This window comes from Tupaia chinensis, unplaced genomic scaffold (genome assembly GCF_000334495.1).
Source record: "Tupaia chinensis unplaced genomic scaffold, TupChi_1.0 Scaffold000527_1, whole genome shotgun sequence".
NCBI classification, from domain to species: domain Eukaryota; kingdom Metazoa; phylum Chordata; class Mammalia; order Scandentia; family Tupaiidae; genus Tupaia; species Tupaia belangeri.
The window spans coordinates 6,931,580-6,937,073 of NW_006160040.1; the positions used below are offsets into that span (position 1 = coordinate 6,931,580).

General features: G+C 45.6%; 1 long non-coding RNA gene across 2 annotated transcripts in view; it reads left to right on the forward strand.

Moving 5' to 3' along the window:
• The window catches only part of LOC102497455 (uncharacterized), a 32,510-nt gene that overhangs the window by 2,683 nt on the left and 24,333 nt on the right, over positions 1-5,494 (forward strand). For both annotated transcript variants that reach the window (XR_001371015.2, XR_335761.3), the window contains exon 2: positions 2,480-2,551. This is a non-coding gene — a long non-coding RNA (uncharacterized LOC102497455). The remainder of the gene's footprint in view (positions 1-2,479; positions 2,552-5,494) is intronic.

Below are 5,494 nucleotides of genomic sequence, written 5' to 3' on the forward strand. Positions count from 1 at the left end.
TTAGAGTGCAGACACTCAGTATATATTAAGTGGGGGACATACAATGCCTCTCCTTCATAGCATGGTTTGCTTTACTCAGCAGTAATGTTCTTAAGATAATATATGCAGGATGTCCACCATTTGGTGTACCCTTATAACAGAATACTCCACAGCTATTAAACATCATAAATGTGTATATATGTATTTCTCCATGCTAACTAATGGAAAAGTGGCTTAGTTATTATGTAGTGAAAAACATTTTTTTTGGAGAGGTTTTTGATATAGTGCATGTGCGCTCACCAGAAAGACAGAGAGAGAGAGACAAAGAGAGACAGAAAGAGACAGAAAGCAAGAAATCACCCCCCAGGGGGATGGCTACGCTGCAATCCCTTCTCCTCCATTCTCCTCTCGGGATCTTGGGCACGCATGTACAAGCGCCCAGTCTGAGTTTCAGCCACCGGGTTCGGAACTTGAACCATGGTCGACTACGTGGGAGTCCAGCGACATAGCCATTATGCTAACTGCTGGTCTAGAAAAACATCTTATTTTAGCCAATACATATGACACATACACACACATACAAATGTATATTGGCTTATGTTCATGTCCATTTCGCCGATCTCCAGCACCTAGCACACTGTAGGCAATCACCACACTACATTTGTTAAATGACCAAGTCTGAAGTGTCTGGAAGGACGTGTGCCAAACTGGTCAGTGGTGGTCACTTCAATGGAGCGGGATTGAGGAAGAAGAGAGGGTTTTTATACTAGACACACATATGAGCTGTTTGATTCCTTTTCCACAGTAAGTATGTGGTACTTTTTTATTAAAATGAATAGAATAGCATGGTGATTAAGCTCAGTGCCTTGGGAACTGGTTCCCACATGGCCCACTGTGGTTCACATCCCAGCCTAGTAGCTGGTGTGTGTGTGTGTGTGTGTGTGTGTGTGTGTGTGTGTCCCAAATCCGATGGGATGGAGAAATGGAGGAGAAAGGATTGGAGTGTAGACACACCTCACTGGGGGTGTTTCCTCTCTCTCTCTCATGCACACATTCTCTGAAAATTTATAAAAATCGCTTTTAGTACCTTTGTCTTGAACATTCTGCTTCAAAATTGTTAGCATAGTTTTTTTAGGGATAGAAAAAACAGAATTTTCTGTAGAATGGTTGTACCAAGATGCTGTAAAAAGCTGTTAGATGAGAACAAAACAGCAAGGGGAGGACACAGGAGGGGAGAGGAGGAGTGAAAATACTTTCCGTTTCTGTTAGATGTCCTTAAATGGTTTGGGAAAGCCTCGAAGATGTTTCTGTAAAGTACTACCTTTGAAATATGACCCATCAGGAAGAACAGGGCATTTTTTTTTTTAGAGGCTTTTGTCATAGGGCACTCGCACTCCCTGGAGAGACACAGAGATAGTGAAAAGGAAAGTGAGAAATCACCCCATGGGGGAATGGCCACGCTGCAATCCCTTCTCTCTCTCTCTCTCTCTTTCTTTGGAGAGGTTTTCTCTATAGGGCACGTGCGCTCGCCAGAAAGACAGAGAGAGACAGAGAGACAAGAGAGCAAGAAATCACTCCGTGGGGGGCAGGTGGGGGGGATGGCCAACCTGCAATCCCTTCTCCTCCATTCTCCTCTCGGGATCTTGGGCACGCACACACACGTGCCAGGCGTGAGTTTAAGCCACCAGGTCCAAGACTTGAACTGTGGTCAACTACATGGGAGTCTAGCGATGTAGCCATTACATCAACTGCTAGTCCCTGCAATCTCTTCTCTATTCTCCTCCCAGGATCTTGGGTATGCATGCCCACACACCCAATATGATATTCAAGCCACTGAGTCCAGGACTTGAACCACTGTTGGCCATGTAGAAGTCCAGCGACGTAACCACTACGCCACCTGCTGGACCCAATAGGGCAATGTTTTCTTCCCATTCTCTTCCAGTTCTCCTGGATGTGAGGCCTATGAGCCCTGCAAGAATACAGAGTGCAGGAGTGCTGCTCTTACCTGCTATTTGCTGGGCCTCCTCCCCAATGCCCATGCCTGCATTTGTCCTGAGCAGAAAGACAGACACTTGAGTGAATGAGTTAATGGCTCTTCCCAGGAGCCACTGTTGGGGTGCTACTGAGAAGTAGCCTATTTGGCAAGAGTGTCTTATCCATGAGAAATTTCTATCTGAACATGCCTGAAGCAGTTTTAGCAAAGTACAGATGACAGGAGAATTGCCAGGGGGTCTGGGAGATGAACACCTCTGGTCCTCAGGAGCTTCCCACTGGTTTTTGGACTAACACATGCCACCTTTCAGTTGTCACCACAGGAGAGCAAATCTGCACTTCACCTAGCACACACTACTTGTTAGCACATGCAATCCTCCAAGCAGTACTGGGAGGTGTCATTCTCACTTTGCCTCTGAGGAACTGAGGTTCAGGGCTATCAGGTAACTTCTCCCAGGTCACACTGCTAGTCACGGAGGATTCCAACCCAGAACTGTCTCATTTCCAGGTGGATGTTCTTCCCCCTCCCACCACTGCTTTGCTGTGATCTGTCCTCTCTACATGCTTGGGTGGAGTACAGGTAACTTGTTTCCTTTGCACAATCCTTGACAACAGTCAGGAGGGGATAGAAAGGTGTAGGCAATACAAGGGTGGGGCTGTCAGTGGTGCTGTGTCTCCACAGTGATGGCTGCTGTGTAAATAATGAGTACCATAGTCAAGATATAGGTCAGCCCTCTCCCTTCTGTTACAAATCTGGATGGGGCCAACCTGTGGCGTGACGGTTAAGGCAGCTGAATCCCACATGGACAACTGCACATTTCATGTCTCGGACCCAGCAGTTTGAAAAAATACACTGGTCGCATACGTGTGTGTGCTCAAAACCCCAAGAGAAGAATGGAAGAAAGGGGATTATGGCATGGCCATTCCCCCTGGAAGGTGCTTTCCAACTTTCCCTCTTTCTCTCTGTCTCTTTCAGACAAGAGCACACACCTTATAGCAAACTAAAAAAAAAAAAAAAAAAAAAAAAAAATTAGGAGAGATTCATGTTTGCTAGATTCTAGAGTTTGCCATGTCTTCGTCAGTTCAGCGACTGCAATAGAATACCACAGTCTGGGGAGCTCAGGTAACTTATTTCCCATTGTCCTGGAGGCTGGCAAGTCCAAGATCCAGGCACCAGTGGATGTGTTGTTTGGGGTAGGCCTGCCTCCTGGTTCATAGATAGCTGTCTTCTCGCTATGTCCTCTCATGTCGGAAAGAGGACTAAGAACTCTCTGGGGTCCCTCTTATAAGGGCACTAATCCCATTCATGAGGGCCCTACTCTTAGAAACTAATCACTTCCCTAATGCCTCCCCTCCGAGTTAAGATTTCAACATAAGGGGACCAGCAGTTAGCGTAATGGCTATGTCGCTGAACTCCCATGTAGTCGACTGTGGTTTGAGTCCTGGACCCGGTGTCTTAAACTCATGCCAGGCGCGTGTGCGTGCGTGCCCAAGATCCTGAGAGGAGAATGGAGAAGAAGGGATTGTGGCATGGCCATCCCCCCTGGAGGATGATTTCTCGCTTTCTGTCTCTCTGTCTTTCTGGTGAGCGCATGTGCCCTATAGCAAAAACCTCTCCAAAAAAAAGAAAAAAAATTCGATGTATGAATTGTGGGGTTGGGGGAGGTATGTAAAAACATTCAGCCCATAACACTTTGTATTATTGCAAATTAATCAATTTCGATCACTCTTGTAAACCAAACCAAACCAAACCAAAACTTTGGAACTAATGCTCAAAAACTCTATTCCACAGCATTAGCCTATGAAAAGAAAGTAAAAAGAACAAAGTAAAGTATATATTCCTTGGATACATCTTGATGTTCCCTTTTTAAAAGTCGTGATTTGAGGTGGAAGGTGGCACAGCGGTAAAACACGATGCTCCGAGAGACAATCCCACATAGGAGGGTGACTAGTTTAAGTCCAGAGACCTCCCTCAGGGCACTGAGCACACATGTGCTCATGACCTGGGCGTGGATTGAGGTGTCAAGACCTTTTCCAGGGTGCTGCTTCTTTCTGTCTGTCTCACTCATGGAAGAAATAAATATGTACACTTTTTTTTAAAAGCGACAATCCAAGCACTGAAAGGGCAGAGTGAAGTTACAACATACCACACAGAAGGGACAACTACCATCATTGTCATCCCTGAGAAGGACCCTTCTTTAAAGGATCCCAAATGCTCAAACACTGGCTGTCTATGCCGTGCCTCGAGTGTCTGGTCCTGCTCCTCTGGGCTCACTCTGGTCCCACAACTTTGAGTGAGCACCTACCTTGTTGCAGACAGGCAGGTCCAAACTAACTAGCTGCTAGACAAAGCTGTAGAGTCCACTGCTGCTGCTTTTCCACTGCCTTGGTAGGCTGTCTTCAGTCCAGAGAGGCAGCCAGACCCAAGCAGATACCTGAACCCGTCCCCACCTCCTTCCACACCCCTTTGCTGATCACCTGCACCTTGCCGCCACTAATCCCGTCTTGGAGCATCCTCTCTGGAACTGTTTCCTATTCTGCCAGGAGGTTTGGTCAGAATCTTCTGAAGGTAACAAAGAGATCCTGGTAACACTGACTGTCAAACCAGAAGGGTTAGCTCTAAACGTTTTTCTTTTCAAGAGGTTTACTATGGTTTGCATGTGTCCCTCCAAAACTCGGGTTGAAACCTAACCCCCAGTGTGATCATATTAAAAGAAGGGGCCTTTAGTAGGTGAGGCACAACCCTCCTGAAGAAGAATAGTGCCTTGTGAAAAGGTGCTGGGAGTGTTTGGCTCCTTTGCCCTTCTGCACATGAGGGCACAGAGAAGGCACCACCTGTGGAAATAGATGGTCGTATATGTGTGCACTCAAAACCCCTTCACCAGGCCCACATCTACCCGCGCCTTGACTTTACACTTTCCAGCCTCTAGAATTGTGAGAGATAAATTTCTGTTGCTTATTAATTACCTAGTCTAGGGTATTTTGTTTTAGAAGCATGAGCAATACCTCTATGACGTAGGTTTTATAAGATCAGCTTCCATTTATTGAGCATCTGCTATGTGCCAGGAGATTTTCACAATCTGTATGATGAAGACATTTATTCACTAGGATTTCAGTCAGCTGCTCATTAAATGAGAAAAGCAGATAAAGATCAAATTCTGCTTCCTATAGAAGCTGAACACAGCAGTGTGGGACAGATGAGAGGGGGACGCTGGGAAAGGGACAATGAGAACCCAGCCTGGAGACCAGTGGAGGTGGAGAAGAAGAAGCGCAGTGGCAGTGGGACAGTGGTAGAGATGGGGACAGGGAGGCACTTTAACATACTCTGTTGTGTGACCCATTGTATACCCATTGTGAATATCTATGAAGAAGCTGTACATTATTTGTCAAGTCTTCCCTACTTAAGATTTACTCAATTGGTTGGTTTACATTTGAAAATTAAGATGATTACTATTTTATTATTTTAAATAATTGTTTTATTTAACTTTATTTATTTATTTATTTTAACTTGACCGGAGAGGGA